The sequence below is a fragment of the Taudactylus pleione genome, unplaced genomic scaffold (genome assembly GCF_031769625.1).
Source record: "Taudactylus pleione unplaced genomic scaffold, aTauple2 ptg001678l, whole genome shotgun sequence".
In the NCBI taxonomy this organism is placed as follows: Eukaryota; Metazoa; Chordata; class Amphibia; order Anura; family Myobatrachidae; genus Taudactylus; species Taudactylus pleione.
This window is the reverse complement of record NW_028286075.1, coordinates 414,819-434,526: the sequence shown is the minus strand read 5'-3', so window position 1 is coordinate 434,526 and position 19,708 is coordinate 414,819. Positions and strand designations below refer to the sequence as shown.

Genomic DNA, 19,708 nt, shown 5'->3' with positions numbered 1-19,708 from the left:
CCCGGTGCCCGGTCTCCCTCTCTGTGACCCTCTCCCCGGTGCCCGGTCTCCCTCTCTGTGACCCTCTCCCCGGTGCCCGGTCTCCCTCTCTGTGACCCTCTCCCCGGTGCCCGGTCTCCCTCTCTGTGACCCTCTCCCCGATGCCCGGTCTCCCTCTCTGTGACCCTCTCCCCGGTGCCCGGTCTCCCTCTCTGTGACCCTCTCCCCGGTGCCCGGTCTCCCTCTCTGTGACCCTCTCCCCGGTGCCCGGTCTCCCCCTCAGTGACCCTCTCCCCGATGCCCGGTCTCCCTCTCTGTGACCCTCTCCCCGGTGCCCGGTCTCCCTCTCTGTGACCCTCTCCCCGGTGCCCGGTCTCCCTCTCTGTGACCCTCTCCCCGGTGCCCGGTCTCCCCCTCAGTGACCCTCTCCCCGATGCCCGGTCTCCCTCTCTGTGACCCTCTCCCCGGTGCCCGGTCTCCCTCTCTGTGACCCTCTCCCCGGTGCCCGGTCTCCCTCTCTGTGACCCTCTCCCCGGTGCCCGGTCTCCCCCTCAGTGACCCTCTCCCCGGTGCCCGGTCTCCCCCTCAGTGACCCTCTCCCCGGTGCCCGGTCTCCCCCTCAGTGACCCTCTCCCCGGTGCCCGGTCTCCCCCTCAGTGACCCTCTCCCCGGTGCCCGGTCTCCCCCTCAGTGACCCTCTTCCCGGTGCCCGGTCTCCCCCTCAGTGACCCTCTCCCCGGTGCCCGGTCTCCCCCTCAGTGACCCTCTCCCCGGTGCCCGGTCTCCCCCTCAGTGACCCTCTCCCCGGTGCCCGGTCTCCCCCTCAGTGACCCTCTCCCCGGTGCCCGGTCTCCCTCTCTGTGACAGACACTGACACTCCCCCCGTCCCACAATGCAGTGCGCGCTGGACATGGCGGCGGTGTGAGCTGAGTGTTCGGGGCCTGCACAGCGGGAGGAGCCCGGACATGGCGCCCCCGCACCGACCTCGGGACTAGCTGCTGTAGGAGTAGTTGTTTTCCTCACGGCCTCCCTACGGCTGAGCCGGGGCCTCGGGTAGGTGACTCCGGAGCCCTCTACTGCCCGGGCCCGTGCTGTGTGTATAACGGGAGGTGTGTCCGGGAGTGTGTACATCTGTCTATGTGTGTGTACCTGTGATATGTGTGTGTGTACCTGTGTTATGTGAGTGTGTACCTGTGATATGTGTGTGTACCTGTGATATGTGTGTGTACCTGTGATATGTGTGTGTACCTGTGATATGTGTGTGTACCTGTGATATGTGTGTGTACCTGTGATATGTGTGTGTACCTGTGATATGTGTGTGTGTGTACCTGTGATATGTGTGTGTACCTGTGATATGTGTGTACATCTGTCTATGTGTGTGTACATCTGTCTATGTGTGTGTACATCTGTCTATGTGTGTGTACATCTGTCTATGTGTGTGTACCTGTGATATGTGTGTGTACATCTGTCTATGTGTGTGTACCTGTGATATGTGTGTGTGTACCTGTGATGTGTGTGTGTGTACCTGTGATATGTGTGTGTGTACCTGTGATATGTGTGTGTGTGTACCTGTGATATGTGTGTGTACCTGTGATATGTGTGTACATCTGTCTATGTGTGTGTACATCAGTCTGTGTGTGTGTACCAGTGATATGTGTGTGTACCTGTGATATGTGTGTGTGTACCTGTGATATGTGTGTGTACATCTGTCTGTGTGTGTGTACCTGTGATATGTGTGTGTACCTGTGATATGTGTGTGTACATCTGTTTGTGTGTGTGTACCTGTGATGTGTGTGTGTACCTGTGATGTGTGTGTGTACCTGTGATGTGTGTGTGTGTGTACCTGTGATGTGTGTGTGTGTGTACCTGTGATATGTGTGTGTACCTGTGATATGTGTGTGTACATCTGTCTATGTGTGTGTGTACCTGTGATGTGTGTGTGTACCTGTGATGTGTGTGTGTACCTGTGATGTGTGTGTGTGTACCTGTGATATGTGAGTGTGTACGTGTGATGTGTGTGTACCTGTGATATGTGTTTGTACATCTGTCTGTGTGTGTGTGTGTACATCTGTCTATGTGTGTGTACCTGTGATATGTGTGTGTGTACCTGTGATATGTGTGTGTACATCTGTCTGTGTGTGTGTACCTGTGATATGTGTGTGTACCTGTGATATGTGTGTGTACATCTGTCTGTGTGTGTGTACCTGTGATATGTGTGTGTACCTGTGATATGTGTGTGTACATCTGTCTGTGTGTGTGTACCTGTGATATGTGTGTGTGTACCTGTGATGTGTGTGTACCTGTGATATGTGTGTGTACATCTGTCTGTGTGTGTGTGTACCTGTGATATGTGTGTGTGTACCTGTGATTTGTGAGTGTACATCTGTCTATGTGTGTGTACCAGTGATATGTGTGTGTGTACCTGTGATATGTGTGTGTACCTGTGATATGTGTGTGTACATCTGTCTGTGTGTGTGTACCTGTGATATGTGTGTGTACATCTGTCTGTGTGTGTGTACCTGTGATATGTGTGTGTACCTGTGATATGTGTGTGTGTACCTGTGATTTGTGAGTGTACATCTGTCTATGTGTGTGTACCAGTGATATGTGTGTGTGTACCTGTGATATGTGTGTGTACATCTGTCTATGTGTGTGTACCAGTGATATGTGTGTGTGTACCTGTGATATGTGTGTGTACCTGTGATATGTGTGTGTACATCTGTCTATGTGTGTGTACATCTGTCTATGTGTGTGTACATCTGTCTATGTGTGTGTACATCTGTCTGTGTGTGTATACCTGTGATATGTGAGTGTGTACCTGTGATATGTGTGTGTACATCTGTTTGTGTGTGTGTACCTGTGATGTGTGTGTGTACCTGTGATGTGTGTGTGTACCTGTGATGTGTGTGTGTACCTGTGATGTGTGTGTGTGTACCTGTGATATGTGTGTGTACCTGTGATATGTGTGTGTACATCTGTCTATGTGTGTGTGTACATCTGTCTGTGTGTGTACCTGTGATGTGTGTGTGTGTACCTGTGATGTGTGTGTGTGTACCTGTGATATGTGAGTGTGTACGTGTGATGTGTGTGTACCTGTGATATGTGTTTGTACATCTGTCTGTGTGTGTGTGTGTGTGTGTACATCTGTCTATGTGTGTGTACCTGTGATATGTGTGTGTGTACCTGTGTTATGTGAGTGTGTACCTGTGATATGTGTGTGTACCTGTGATATGTGTGTGTACATCTGTCTATGTGTGTGTACCTGTGATATGTGTGTGTACCTGTGATATGTGTGTGTACCTGTGATATGTGTATGTACCTGTGATATGTGTGTGTACATCTGTGTGTGTGTACCTGTGATATGTGTGTGTACATCTGTGTGTGTGTGTACATCTGTCTGTGTGTGAGTACCTGTGATATGTGAGTGTGTACATCTGTCTGTGTGTGTGTACCAGTGATATGTGTGTGTGTACCTGTGATATGTTTGTGTACATCTGTCTATGTGTGTGTACCTGTGATATGTGAGTGTGTACCTGTGATATGTGTGTGTGTACCTGTGATATGTGTGTGTGTACCAGTGATATGTGAGTGTGTACATCTGTCTATGTGTGTGTACCTGTGATATGTGTGTGTGTACATCTGTCTATGTGTGTGTACCAGTGATGTGTGTGTGTACCTGTGATATGTGTGTGTGTGTGTGTGTGTGTGTGTACATCTGTCTGTGTGTGTGTACCTGTGATATGTGTGTGTACATCAGTCTGTGTGTGTGTACCTGTGATATGTGTGTGTGTACCTGTGATTTGTGAGTGTACATCTGTCTATGTGTGTGTACCAGTGATATGTGTGTGTGTGTACCTGTGATATGTGTGTGTACATCTGTCTGTGTGTGTGTACCAGTGATATGTGTGTGTGTACCTGTGATATGTGTGTGTACCTGTGATATGTGTGTGTACATCTGTCTATGTGTGTGTACATCTATCTATGTGTGTGTACATCTGTCTGTGTGTGTATACCTGTGATATGTGAGTGTGTACCTGTGATATGTGTGTGTACATCTGTTTGTGTGTGTGTACCTGTGATATGTGTGTGTGTACCTGTGATATGTGTGTGTGTACCTGTGATATGTGTGTGTGTACCTGTGATATGTGTGTGTACCTGTGATATGTGTGTGTACCTGTGATATGTGTGTGTACCTGTGATATGTGAGTGTGTACATCTGTCTATGTGTGTGTACCTGTGATATGTGTGTGTGTGTACCTGTGATATGTGTGTGTACCTGTGATATGTGTGTGTACCTGTGATATGTGAGTGTGTACATCTGTCTATGTGTGTGTACCTGTGATATGTGTGTGTGTGTACCTGTGATATGTGTGTGTACCTGTGATATGTGTGTACATCTGTCTATGTGTGTGTACATCTGTCTATGTGTGTGTACATCTGTCTATGTGTGTGTACCTGTGATATGTGTGTGTACCTGTGATATGTGTGTGTGTACCTGTGATGTGTGTGTGTGTACCTGTGATATGTGTGTGTGTACCTGTGATATGTGTGTGTGTACCTGTGATATGTGTGTGTGTGTACCTGTGATATGTGTGTGTACCTGTGATATGTGTGTACATCTGTCTATGTGTGTGTACATCAGTCTGTGTGTGTGTACCAGTGATATGTGTGTGTGTACCTGTGATATGAGTGTGTACCTGTGATATGTGTGTGTGTACCTGTGATATGTGTGTGTACATCTGTCTGTGTGTGTGTACCTGTGATATGTGTGTGTACCTGTGATATGTGTGTGTACATCTGTTTGTGTGTGTGTACCTGTGATGTGTGTGTGTACCTGTGATGTGTGTGTGTACCTGTGATGTGTGTGTGTGTGTACCTGTGATGTGTGTGTGTGTGTACCTGTGATGTGTGTGTGTGTGTGTGTACCTGTGATATGTGTGTGTACCTGTGATATGTGTGTGTACATCTGTCTATGTGTGTGTGTACCTGTGATGTGTGTGTGTACCTGTGATGTGTGTGTGTACCTGTGATGTGTGTGTGTGTACCTGTGATATGTGAGTGTGTACGTGTGATGTGTGTGTACCTGTGATATGTGTTTGTACATCTGTCTGTGTGTGTGTGTGTACATCTGTCTATGTGTGTGTACCTGTGATATGTGTGTGTGTACCTGTGATATGTGTGTGTACATCTGTCTGTGTGTGTGTACCTGTGATATGTGTGTGTACCTGTGATATGTGTGTGTACATCTGTCTGTGTGTGTGTACCTGTGATATGTGTGTGTACCTGTGATATGTGTGTGTACATCTGTCTGTGTGTGTGTACCTGTGATATGTGTGTGTGTACCTGTGATGTGTGTGTACCTGTGATATGTGTGTGTACATCTGTCTGTGTGTGTGTGTACCTGTGATATGTGTGTGTGTACCTGTGATTTGTGAGTGTACATCTGTCTATGTGTGTGTACCAGTGATATGTGTGTGTGTACCTGTGATATGTGTGTGTACCTGTGATATGTGTGTGTACATCTGTCTGTGTGTGTGTACCTGTGATATGTGTGTGTACATCTGTCTGTGTGTGTGTACCTGTGATATGTGTGTGTACCTGTGATATGTGTGTGTGTACCTGTGATTTGTGAGTGTACATCTGTCTATGTGTGTGTACCAGTGATATGTGTGTGTGTACCTGTGATATGTGTGTGTACATCTGTCTATGTGTGTGTACCAGTGATATGTGTGTGTGTACCTGTGATATGTGTGTGTACCTGTGATATGTGTGTGTACATCTGTCTATGTGTGTGTACATCTGTCTATGTGTGTGTACATCTGTCTATGTGTGTGTACATCTGTCTGTGTGTGTATACCTGTGATATGTGAGTGTGTACCTGTGATATGTGTGTGTACATCTGTTTGTGTGTGTGTACCTGTGATGTGTGTGTGTACCTGTGATGTGTGTGTGTACCTGTGATGTGTGTGTGTACCTGTGATGGGTGTGTGTGTACCTGTGATATGTGTGTGTACCTGTGATATGTGTGTGTACATCTGTCTATGTGTGTGTGTACATCTGTCTGTGTGTGTACCTGTGATGTGTGTGTGTGTACCTGTGATGTGTGTGTGTGTACCTGTGATATGTGAGTGTGTACGTGTGATGTGTGTGTACCTGTGATATGTGTTTGTACATCTGTCTGTGTGTGTGTGTGTGTGTGTGTGTACATCTGTCTATGTGTGTGTACCTGTGATATGTGTGTGTGTACCTGTGTTATGTGAGTGTGTACCTGTGATATGTGTGTGTACCTGTGATATGTGTGTGTACATCTGTCTATGTGTGTGTACCTGTGATATGTGTGTGTACCTGTGATATGTGTGTGTACCTGTGATATGTGTATGTACCTGTGATATGTGTGTGTACATCTGTGTGTGTGTACCTGTGATATGTGTGTGTACATCTGTGTGTGTGTGTACATCTGTCTGTGTGTGAGTACCTGTGATATGTGAGTGTGTACATCTGTCTGTGTGTGTGTACCAGTGATATGTGTGTGTGTACCTGTGATATGTTTGTGTACATCTGTCTATGTGTGTGTACCTGTGATATGTGAGTGTGTACCTGTGATATGTGTGTGTGTACCTGTGATATGTGTGTGTGTACCAGTGATATGTGAGTGTGTACATCTGTCTATGTGTGTGTACCTGTGATATGTGTGTGTGTACATCTGTCTATGTGTGTGTACCAGTGATGTGTGTGTGTACCTGTGATATGTGTGTGTGTGTGTGTGTGTGTGTGTACATCTGTCTGTGTGTGTGTACCTGTGATATGTGTGTGTACATCAGTCTGTGTGTGTGTACCAGTGATATGTGTGTGTGTACCTGTGATATGTGTGTGTACATCTGTCTATGTGTGTGTACCTGTGATATGTGTGTGTACATCAGTCTGTGTGTGTGTACCTGTGATATGTGTGTGTGTACCTGTGATTTGTGAGTGTACATCTGTCTATGTGTGTGTACCAGTGATATGTGTGTGTGTGTACCTGTGATATGTGTGTGTACATCTGTCTGTGTGTGTGTACCAGTGATATGTGTGTGTGTACCTGTGATATGTGTGTGTACCTGTGATATGTGTGTGTAGATCTGTCTATGTGTGTGTACATCTATCTATGTGTGTGTACATCTGTCTGTGTGTGTATACCTGTGATATGTGAGTGTGTACCTGTGATATGTGTGTGTACATCTGTTTGTGTGTGTGTACCTGTGATATGTGTGTGTGTACCTGTGATATGTGTGTGTGTACCTGTGATATGTGTGTGTGTACCTGTGATATGTGTGTGTACCTGTGATATGTGTGTGTACCTGTGATATGTGTGTGTACCTGTGATATGTGAGTGTGTACATCTGTCTATGTGTGTGTACCTGTGATATGTGTGTGTGTACCTGTGATATGTGTGTGTACATCTGTCTGTGTGTGTGTACCTGTGATATGTGTGTGTACCTGTGATATGTGTGTGTACATCTGTCTGTGTGTGTGTACCTGTGATATGTGTGTGTACCTGTGATATGTGTGTGTACATCTGTCTGTGTGTGTGTACCTGTGATATGTGTGTGTGTACCTGTGATATGTGTGTGTACCTGTGATATGTGTGTGTACATCTGTCTGTGTGTGTGTGTACCTGTGATATGTGTGTGTGTACCTGTGATTTGTGAGTGTACATCTGTCTATGTGTGTGTACCAGTGATATGTGTGTGTGTACCTGTGATATGTGTGTGTACATCTGTCTATGTGTGTGTACCAGTGATATGTGTGTGTGTACCTGTGATATGTGTGTGTACCTGTGATATGTGTGTGTACCTGTGATATGTGTGTGTGTACCTGTGATATGTGTGTGTACCTGTGATATGTGTGTGTACATCTGTCTGTGTGTGTGTACCTGTGATATGTGTGTGTACATCTGTCTGTGTGTGTGTACCTGTGATATGTGTGTGTACCTGTGATATGTGTGTGTGTACCTGTGATTTGTGAGTGTACATCTGTCTATGTGTGTGTACCAGTGATATGTGTGTGTGTACCTGTGATATGTGTGTGTACATCTGTCTATGTGTGTGTACCAGTGATATGTGTGTGTGTACCTGTGATATGTGTGTGTACCTGTGATATGTGTGTGTACATCTGTCTATGTGTGTGTACATCTGTCTATGTGTGTGTACATCTGTCTATGTGTGTGTATGTCTGTGTGTGTATACCTGTGATATGTGAGTGTGTACCTGTGATATGTGTGTGTACATCTGTTTGTGTGTGTGTACCTGTGATGTGTGTGTGTACCTGTGATGTGTGTGTGTACCTGTGATGTGTGTGTGTACCTGTGATGTGTGTGTGTGTGTACCTGTGATATGTGTGTGTACATCTGTCTATGTGTGTGTGTACATCTGTCTGTGTGTGTACCTGTGATGTGTGTGTGTGTACCTGTGATGTGTGTGTGTGTACCTGTGATATGTGAGTGTGTACGTGTGATGTGTGTGTACCTGTGATATGTGTTTGTACATCTGTCTGTGTGTGTGTGTGTGTACATCTGTCTATGTGTGTGTACCTGTGATATGTGTGTGTGTACCTGTGTTATGTGAGTGTGTACCTGTGATATGTGTGTGTACCTGTGATATGTGTATGTACCTGTGATATGTGTATGTACCTGTGATATGTGTGTGTACCTGTGATATGTGTATGTATCTGTGATATGTGTATGTATCTGTGATATGTGTATGTATCTGTGATATGTGTATGTACCTGTGATATGTGTGTGTACCTGTGATATGTGTGTGTACATCTGTCTATGTGTGTGTACCTGTGATATGTGTGTGTACCTGTGATATGTGTATGTATCTGTGATATGTGTATGTACCTGTGATATGTGTGTGTACATCTGTGTGTGTGTACCTGTGATATGTGTGTGTACATCTGTGTGTGTGTGTACATCTGTCTGTGTGTGAGTACCTGTGATATGTGAGTGTGTACATCTGTCTGTGTGTGTGTACCAGTGATATGTGTGTGTGTACCTGTGATATGTTTGTGTACATCTGTCTGTGTGTGTATACCTGTGATATGTGAGTGTGTACCTGTGATATGTGTGTGTACATCTGTTTGTGTGTGTGTACCTGTGATGTGTGTGTGTACCTGTGATGTGTGTGTGTACCTGTGATGTGTGTGTGTACCTGTGATGTGTGTGTGTGTACCTGTGATGTGTGTGTGTGTACCTGTGATATGTGTGTGTACATCTGTCTATGTGTGTGTGTACATCTGTCTGTGTGTGTACCTGTGATGTGTGTGTGTACCTGTGATATGTGAGTGTGTACGTGTGATGTGTGTGTACCTGTGATATGTGTTTGTACATCTGTCTGTGTGTGTGTGTGTGTACATCTGTCTATGTGTGTGTACCTGTGATATGTGTGTGTGTACCTGTGATATGTGTGTGTGTACCTGTGTTATGTGAGTGTGTACCTGTGATATGTGTGTGTACCTGTGATATGTGTGTGTACATCTGTCTATGTGTATGTACCTGTGATATGTGTGTGTACCTGTGATATGTGTATGTATCTGTGATATGTGTATGTACCTGTGATATGTGTGTGTACCTGTGATATGTGTGTGTACATCTGTCTATGTGTGTGTACATCTGTCTGTGTGTGTGTACCTGTGATATGTGTGTGTACCTGTGATATGTGTATGTATCTGTGATATGTGTATGTACCTGTGATATGTGTGTGTACATCTGTGTGTGTGTACCTGTGATATGTGTGTGTACATCTGTGTGTGTGTGTACATCTGTCTGTGTGTGTGTACCTGTGATATGTGAGTGTGTACATCTGTCTGTGTGTGTGTACCAGTGATATGTGTGTGTGTACCTGTGATATGTTTGTGTACATCTGTCTATGTGTGTGTACCTGTGATATGTGAGTGTGTACCTGTGATATGTGTGTGTGTACCTGTGATATGTGTGTGTGTACCAGTGATATGTGAGTGTGTACATCTGTCTATGTGTGTGTACCTGTGATATGTGTGTGTGTACATCTGTCTATGTGTGTGTACCAGTGATGTGTGTGTGTACATCTGTCTGTGTGTGTGTTCCTGTGATATGTGTGTGTACATCAGTCTGTGTGTGTGTACCTGTGATATGTGTGTGTGTACCTGTGATTTGTGAGTGTACATCTGTCTATGTGTGTGTACCAGTGATATGTGTGTGTGTACCTGTGATATGTGTGTGTACATCTGTCTATGTGTGTGTACCAGTGATATGTGTGTGTGTACCTGTGATATGTGTGTGTACCTGTGATATGTGTGTGTACATCTGTCTATGTGTGTGTACATCTGTCTATGTGTGTGTACATCTGTCTGTGTGTGTATACCTGTGATATGTGAGTGTGTACCTGTGATATGTGTGTGTACATCTGTTTGTGTGTGTACCTGTGATGTGTGTGTGTACCTGTGATGTGTGTGTACCTGTGATGTGTGTGTGTGTACCTGTGATGTGTGTGTGTGTACCTGTGATATGTGTGTGTACATCTGTCTATGTGTGTGTGTACATCTGTCTGTGTGTGTACCTGTGATGTGTGTGTGTACCTGTGATATGTGAGTGTGTACGTGTGATGTGTGTGTACCTGTGATATGTGTTTGTACATCTGTCTGTGTGTGTGTGTGTACATCTGTCTATGTGTGTGTACCTGTGATATGTGTGTGTGTACCTGTGATATGTGTGTGTGTACCTGTGTTATGTGAGTGTGTACCTGTGATATGTGTGTGTACATCTGTCTATGTGTATGTACCTGTGATATGTGTGTGTACCTGTGATATGTGTATGTATCTGTGATATGTGTATGTACCTGTGATATGTGTGTGTACCTGTGATATGTGTGTGTACATCTGTCTATGTGTGTGTACATCTGTCTATGTGTGTGTACATCTGTCTGTGTGTGTGTACCTGTGATATGTGAGTGTGTACCTGTGATGTGTGTGTACCTGTGATATGTGTGTACATCTGTCTATGTGTATGTACCTGTGATATGTGTGTGTACCTGTGATATGTGTATGTATCTGTGATATGTGTATGTATCTGTGATATGTGTATGTACCTGTGATATGTGTGTGTACATCTGTGTGTGTGTACCTGTGATATGTGTGTGTACATCTGTGTGTGTGTGTACATCTGTCTGTGTGTGTGTACCTGTGATATGTGAGTGTGTACATCTGTCTGTGTGTGTGTACCAGTGATATGTGTGTGTGTACCTGTGATGTTTGTGTACATCTGTCTATGTGTGTGTACCTGTGATATGTGAGTGTGTACCTGTGATATGTGTGTGTGTACCTGTGATATGTGTGTGTGTACCAGTGATATGTGAGTGTGTACATCTGTCTATGTGTGTGTACCTGTGATATGTGTGTGTGTGTACATCTGTCTATGTGTGTGTACCAGTGATGTGTGTGTGTACCTGTGATATGTGTGTGTGTGTGTACATCTGTCTATGTGTGTGTACCAGTGATATGTGTGTGTGTACCTGTGATATGTGTGTGTACATCTGTCTATGTGTATGTACCTGTGATATGTGTGTGTTCCTGTGATATGTGTATGTACCTGTGATATGTGTGTGTACCTGTGATATGTGTGTGTACATCTGTCTATGTGTGTGTACATCTGTCTGTGTGTGTGTACCTGTGATATGTGAGTGTGTACCTGTGATATGTGTGTGTACATCTGTCTGTGTGTGTGTACCTGTGATATGTGTGTGTGTACCTGTGATTTGTGAGTGTGTACATCTGTCTATGTGTGTGTACCAGTGATATGTGTGTGTGTACCTGTGATATGTGTGTGTGTACATCTGTCTATGTGTGTGTACCAGTGATATGTGTGTGTGTACCTGTGATATGTGTGTGTACATCTGTCTATGTGTGTGTACCAGTGATGTGTGTGTGTACCTGTGATATGTGTGTGTACATCTGTCTATGTGTATGTACCTGTGATATGTGTGTGTGTACCTGTGATATGTGTATGTACCTGTGATATGTGTGTGTACATCTGTCTATGTGTGTGTACATCTGTCTGTGTGTGTACCTGTGATATGTGTGTGTACCTGTGATGTGTGTGTGTACCTGTGATGTGTGTGTGTACCTGTGATATGTGGGTGTACATCTGTGTGTGTGTGTACCTGTGATGTGTGTGTGTACCTGTGATATGTGAGTGTGTACCTGTGATATGTGAGTGTGTACCTGTGATGTGTTTGTACATCTGTCTGTGTGTGTGTACATCTGTCTGTGTGTGTGTGTGTACCTGTGATGTGTGTGTGTACCTGTGATGTGTGTGTGTACCTGTGATATGTGAGTGTGTACCTGTGATATGTGAGTGTGTACCTGTGATATGTGTGTGTACATCTGTCTGTGTGTGTGTACATCTGTCTGTGTGTGTACATCTGTCTGTGTGTGTGTACCTGTGATATGTGTGTGTGTACCTGTGATATGTGAGTGTGTACATCTGTCTGTGTGTGTGTACATCTGTCTATGTGTGTGTACCTGTGATATGTGTGTGTACATCTGTCTGTGTGTACCAGTGATATGTGTGTGTGTACCTGTGATATGTGTGTGTGTACCTGTGATATGTGTGTGTGTACCTGTGATATGTGTGTGTGTGTGTACCTGTGATATGTGTGCGTACCTGTGATATGTGTGTGTGTACCTGTGATATGTGTGTGTGTACCTGTGATATGTGTGTGTACCTGTGATATGTGTGTGTACCTGTGATATGTGTGTGTGTACCTGTGATATGTGAGTGTGTACATCTGTCTATGTGTGTGTACCTGTGATATGTGTGTGTGTACATCTGTCTATGTGTGTGTACATCTGTCTGTGTGTGTGTACCTGTGATATGTGAGTGTGTACCTGTGATGTGTGTGTACATCTGTCTGTGTGTGTGTACCTGTGATATGTGTGTGTGTACCTGTGATATGTGTGTGTGTACCTGTGATGTGTGTGTGTACCTGTGATATGTGAGTGTGTACCTGTGATATGTGAGTGTGTACCTGTGATGTGTGTGTACATCTGGCTGTGTGTGTGTACCTGTGATATGTGTGTGTGTACCTGTGATGTGTGTGTGTGTACCTGTGATATGTGAGTGTGTACATCTGTCTGTGTGTGTACCTGTGATATGTGAGTGTGTACATCTGTCTGTGTGTGTGTGTGTACCTGTGATATGTGAGTGTGTACATCTGTCTATGTGTGTGTACCTGTGATATGTGAGTGTGTACATCTGTCTGTGTGTGTACCTGTGATATGTGAGTGTGTACCTGTGATATGTGTGTGTGTACATCTGTCTATGTGTGTGTACCTGTGATATGTGAGTGTGTACATATGTCTGTGTGTGTACCTTTGATATGTGAGTGTGTACCTGTGATATGTGTGTGTGTACATCTGTCTATGTGTGTGTACCAGTGATATGTGTGTGTGTACCTGTGATATGTTTGTGTACATCTGTCTATGTGTGTGTACTTGTGATATGTGAGTGTGTACCTGTGATATGTGTGTGTGTACCTGTGATATGTGTGTGTGTACCAGTGATATGTGAGTGGGTACATCTGTCTATGTGTGTGTACCAGTGATATGTGTGTGTGTACCAGTGATATGTGTGTGTGTACCAGTGATATGTGTGTGTGTACCAGTGATATGTGTGTGTGTACCTGTGATATGTGTGTGTGTACCTGTGATATGTGTGTGTGTACCTGTGATATGTGTGTGTGTACCTGTGATATGTGTGTGTGTACCTGTGATGTGTGTGTGTACCTGTGATGTGTGTGTGTACCTGTGATATGTGTGTGTACATCTGTCTATGTGTGTGTACCAGTGATATGTATGTGTGTACCTGTGATATGTGTGTGTACCTGTGATATGTGTGTGTACATCTGTCTATGTGTGTGTACATCTGTCTGTGTGTGTGTACCTGTGATATGTGTGTGTACATCTGTCTGTGTGTGTGTACCAGTGATATGTATGTGTGTACCTGTGATATGTGTGTGTACCTGTGATATGTGTGTGTACATCTGTCTATGTGTGTGTACATCTGTCTGTGTGTGTGTACCTGTGATATGTGTGTGTACATCTGTCTGTGTGTGTGTACCTGTGATATGTGTCTGTGTACCTGTGATTTGTGAGTGTGTACATCTGTCTATTTGTGTGTACCAGTGATATGTGTGTGTGTACCTGTGATATGTGTGTGTGTACCTGTGATATGTGTGTGTACCTGTGATATGTGTGTGTACATCTGTCTATGTGTGTGTACCAGTGATATGTGTGTGTGTACCAGTGATGTGTGTGTGTACCAGTGATATGTGTGTGTGTACCTGTGATATGTGTGTGTACCTGTGATATGTGTGTGTACATCTTTCTATGTGTATGTACCTGTGATATGTGTGTGTACCTGTGATATGTGTATGGACCTGTGATATGTGTGTGTACATCTGTCTATGTGTGTGTACCTGTGATATGTGTGTGTACATCTGTCTATGTGTGTGTACATATGTCTGTGTGTGTTTACCTGTGATATGTGAGTGTGTACCTGTGATGTGTGTGTACATCTGTCTGTGTGTGTGTACCTGTGATATGTGTGTGTGTACCTGTGATTTGTGAGTGTGTACATCTGTCTATGTGTGTGTACCAGTGATATGTGTGTGTGTACCTGTTATATGTGTGTGTGTACATCTGTCTATGTGTGTGTACCAGTGATATGTGTGTGTGTACCTGTGATATGTGTGTGTACCTGTGATATGTGTGTGTACATCTGTCTGTGTGTGTGTACCTGTGATATGTGTGTGTGTACCTGTGATTTGTGAGTGTGTACATCTGTCTATGTGTGTGTACATCTGTCTGTGTGTGTGTACATCTGTCTGTGTGTGTGTACCTGTGATATGTGTGTGTGTACCTGTGATATGTGTGTGTACATCTGTCTGTGTGTGTGTGTACCTGTGATATGTGTGTGTGTACCTGTGATATGTGTGTGTACATCTGTCTGTGTGTGTGTGTACCTGGGATGTGTGTGTGTGTACCTGTGATATGTGAGTGTGTACCTGTGATATGTGTGTGTACCTGTGATATGTGTTTGTACATCTGTCTGTGTGTGTGTGTGTGTGTACATCTGTCTGTGTGTGTGTGTGTACCTGTGATATGTGAGTGTGTACCTGTGATATGTGTGTGTGTACCTGTGATATGTGTGTGTACATCTGTCTGTGTGTGTGTACCTGTGATATGTGTGTGTACATCTGTGTGTGTGTACGTCTGTCTGTGTGTGTACCTGTGATAAGTGTGTGTGTACCTGTGAAATGTGAGTGTGTACATCTGTCTGTGTGTGTGTACCTGTGATATGTGTGTGTACATCTGTCTGTGTGTACCAGTGATATGTGTGTGTGTACCTGTGATATGTGTGTGTGTACCTGTGGTATGTGAGTGTGTACCTGTGATATGTGTGTGTACCTGTGATATGTGTGTGTACCTGTGATATGTGTGTGTGTACCTGTGATATGTGAGTGTGTACATCTGTCTATGTGTGTGTACCTGTGATATGTGTGTGTGTACATCTGTCTATGTGTGTGTACATCTGTCTGTGTGTGTGTACCTGTGATATGTGTGTGTACATCTGTCTGTGTGTGTGTACCTGTGATATGTGAGTGTTTACCTGTGATATGTGTGTGTGTACATCTGTCTATGTGTGTGTACCTGTGATATGTGAGTGTGTACATCTGTCTGTGTGTGTACCTGTGATATGTGTGTGTGTACCTGTGATATGTGTGTGTGTACATCTGTCTATGTGTGTGTACCTGTGATATGTGAGTGTGTACATATGTCTATGTGTGTGTACCTGTGATATTTGAGTGTGTACCTGTGATGTGTGTGTGTACCTGTGATATGTGTGTGAACATCTGTCTGTGTGTGTACCTGTGATATGTGTGTGTGTACATCTGTCTGTGTGTGTACTTGTGATATGTGTGTGTGTACCTGTGATATGTGTGCGTGTACATCTGTCTATATGTGTGTACCTGTGATATGTGTGTACCTGTGATATGTGAGTGTGTACCTCTGATGTGTGTGTGTACCTGTGATATGTGAGTGTGTACATATGTCTGTGTGTGTACCTGTGATATGTGAGTGTGTACATCTGTCTATGTGTGTGTACCTGTGATATGTGAGTGTGTACCTGTGATATGTGTGTGTACATCTGTCTATGTGTGTGTACCTGTGATATGTGAGTGTGTACATATGTCTGTGTGTGTACCTGTGATATGTGAGTGTGTACATCTGTCTATGTGTGTGTACCTGTGATATGTGAGTGTGTACATCTGTCTGTGTGTGTACCTGTGATATGTGTGTGTGTACCTGTGATATGTGAGTGTGTACATATGTCTATATGTGTGTACCTGTGATATGTGAGTGTGTACATATGTATATGTGTGTGTACCTGTGATATGTGAGTGTGTACCTGTGATATGTTTGTGTACATCTGTCTGTGTGTGTACCTGTGATATGTGAGTGTGTACCTGTGATGTGTGTGTACATCTGTCTGTGTGTGTACCTGTGATGTGAGTGTGTACCTGTGATGTGTGTGTACCTGTGATATGTGTGTGTGTAAATCTGTCTGTGTGTGTACCTGTGATATGTGTGTGTTTGTACCTGTGATATGTGTGTGTGTACATCTGTCTATGTGTGTGTACCTGTGATATGCGTGTGTGTACATCTGTCTATGTGTGTGTACTTGTGATATGTGAGTGTGTACCTGTGATATTATTGTGTACCTTTGATATGTGAGTGTGTACCTGTGGTGTGTGTGTGTGTGTACATCTGTCTGTGTGCGTGTATCTGTGATATGTGTGTGTGTACATCTGTCTGTGTGTCTACCTGTGATATGTGAGTGTACATCTGTCTGTGTGTGTACCTGTGATGTGAGTGTGTGTGTGTACATCTGTCTATGTGAGTGTGTACCTGTGATATTTGTGTGTACATCTGTCTATGTGTGTGTACCTTTGATATGTGAGTGTGTACATGTGTCTATGTGTGTGTACCTGTGATGTGAGTGTGTGTGTGTGTGTGTGTACATCTGTCTGTGTGAGTGTGTACCTGTGATATTTGTGTGTACATCTGTCTATGTGTGTGTACCTTTGATATGTGAGTGTGTACATGTGTCTATGTGTGTGTACCTGTGATGTGAGTGTGTGTGAGTGTGTGTGTGTACATCTGTCTATGAGTGTGTACCTGTGATATTTGTGTGTACATCTGTCTGTGTGTACCTTTGATATGTGAGTGTGTACCTGTGGTGTATGTGTGTGTGTACCTGTGATATGTGTGTGTGTACATCTGTCTATGTGTGTGTACCTGTGATATGTGTGTGTGTACCTGTGATCTGTGTGTGTAACTGTGATATGTGAGTGTACATCTGTCTATGTGTGTGTACCTGTGATGTGAGTGTGTACATCTGTCTATGTGTGTGTACATCTGTCTATGTGTGTGTAACTGATATGTGAGTGTACATCTGTCTCTGTGTGTACCTGTGATGTGAGTGTGTTTGTGTACATCTGTCTATATGAGTGTGTACCTGTGATATTTGTGTGTACATCTGTCTATGTGTGTACCTTTGATATGTGAGTGTGTACCTGTGATGTGTGTGTACATCTGTCTATGTGTGTGTGTACCTGTGATGTATGTGTACATCTGTCTATGTGTATGTACCTGTGATGTGTGTGTACATCTGTGTGTGTACATCTGTCTATGTGTGTGTACCTGTGATGTGAGTGTGTGTGTGTACATCTGTCTATGAGTGTGTACCTGTGATATTTGTGTGTACATCTGTCTGTGTGTACCTTTGATATGTGAGTGTGTACCTGTGATATTTGTGTGTACATCTGTTTATGTGTGTAACTTTGATATGTGAGTGTGTACCTGTGGTGTGTGTGTGTACATCTGTCTGTGTACCTGTGATGTGCGTGTGTACCTGTGATGTGCGTGTGTACATCTGTCTATGTGTGTGTACCTGTGATATGTGTGTGTACCTGTGATATGTGTGTGTACCCGTGATATGTGTGTGTACATCTGTGTGTGTGTACCTGTGAGATGTGTGTGTGTGTACCTGTGATATGTGTGTGTACATCTGTCTGTGTGTGTGTGTACCTGTGATGTATGTGTACATCTGTCTATGTGTGTGTACCTGTGATATGTGTGTGTACATCTGTCTGTGTGTGTGTACCTGTGATTTGTGAGTGTGTACATCTGTCTGTGTGTGTACCAGTGATATGTGTGTACATCTGTCTATGTGTGTGTACATCTGTCTGTGTGTGTGTACATCTGTCTGTGTGTGTGTACCTGTGATATGTGTGTGTACATCTGTCTGTGTGTGTGTGTGTACCTGTGATGTGTGTGTGTGTACCTGTGATATGTGAGTGTGTACCTGTGATATGTGTGTGTGTACATCTGTCTATGTGTGTGTACCTGTGATATGTGTGTGTGTACCTGTGATATGTGTGTGTACCTGTGATATGTGTGTGTACATCTGTTTATGTGTGTACCTTTGATATGTGAGTGTGTACCTGTGGTGTGTGTGTACATCTGTCTATGTGTGTGTACATCTGTCTATGTGTGTGTACCAGTGATATGTGTGTGTGTACCAGTGATATGTGTGTGTGTACCTGTGATATGTGTGTGTACCTGTGATATGTGTGTGTACATCTGTCTATGTGTATGTATGTACCTGTGATATGTGTATGGACCTGTGATATGTGTGTGTACATCTGTCTATGTGTGTGTACCTGTGATATGTGTGTGTACATCTGTCTATGTGTGTGTACATATGTCTGTGTGTGTGTACCTGTGATATGTGAGTGTGTACCTGTGATGTGTGTGTGTACCTGTGATATGTGTGTGTGTACCTGTGATTTGTGAGTGTGTACATCTGTCTATGTGTGTGTACCAGTGATATGTGTGTGTGTACCTGTGATATGTGTGTGTGTATATCTGTCTATGTGTGTGTACCAGTGATATGTGTGTGTGTACCTGTGATAAGTGTGTGTACATCTGTCTATGTGTGTGTACATCTGTCTGTGTGTGTGTACATCTGTCTGTGTGTGTGTACCTGTGATATGTGTGTGTACATCTGTCTGTGTGTGTGTGTACCTGTGATGTGTGTGTGTGTACTTGTGATATGTGTGTGTACCTGTGATATGTGTTTGTACATCTGTCTGTGTGTGTGTGTGTACATCTGTCTGTGTGTGTGTGTACCTGTGATGTATGTGTACATCTGTCTATGTGTGTGTACCTGTGATGTGTGTGTGTACATCTGTCTGTGTGTGTACCTGTGATATGTGTGTGTTTGTACCTGTGATATGTGTGTGTATGTACAGCTGTCTATGTGTGTACCTATGATGTGTATGAACAGCTGTCTATGTGTGTACCTATGATGTGTGTGTACATCTGTCTATGGGCCTGATTCAGAGCTGAACGCTCTGACCAGAGCGCTCGCTCTGAATCAGGGCCCTCCTACCTTTTTTTTGAGCGTCCTCATGGACGCTCGCATAGCTGTAGGTTACCACCCACAGCTATTGTGAGCGTCTATGATGATGGTCGCGATGGTCTTGACCATCGCGACCATCGGGCTTGCGATGAGGACCCTGTGGTAGGGTCTCGCTGCCGCAAGTCCTGGAGTGATTTTGGCTCTATCAGAGCCAAAATCACTCCCACT

The 19,708-nt window shown here is 44.2% G+C and overlaps 1 protein-coding gene across 1 annotated transcript in view; it reads left to right on the top strand.

Moving 5' to 3' along the window:
- Positions 1–887: 887 nt before the first annotated feature.
- LOC148439591 (terminal uridylyltransferase 4-like) overlaps positions 888–19,708 on the top strand; it is a gene marked incomplete at its 3' end in the record, with an annotated part of 394,965 nt that continues 376,144 nt past the window's right edge. Inside the window, exon 1 of the mRNA XM_088464538.1 lies at positions 888–1,088. The remainder of the gene's footprint in view (positions 1,089–19,708) is intronic.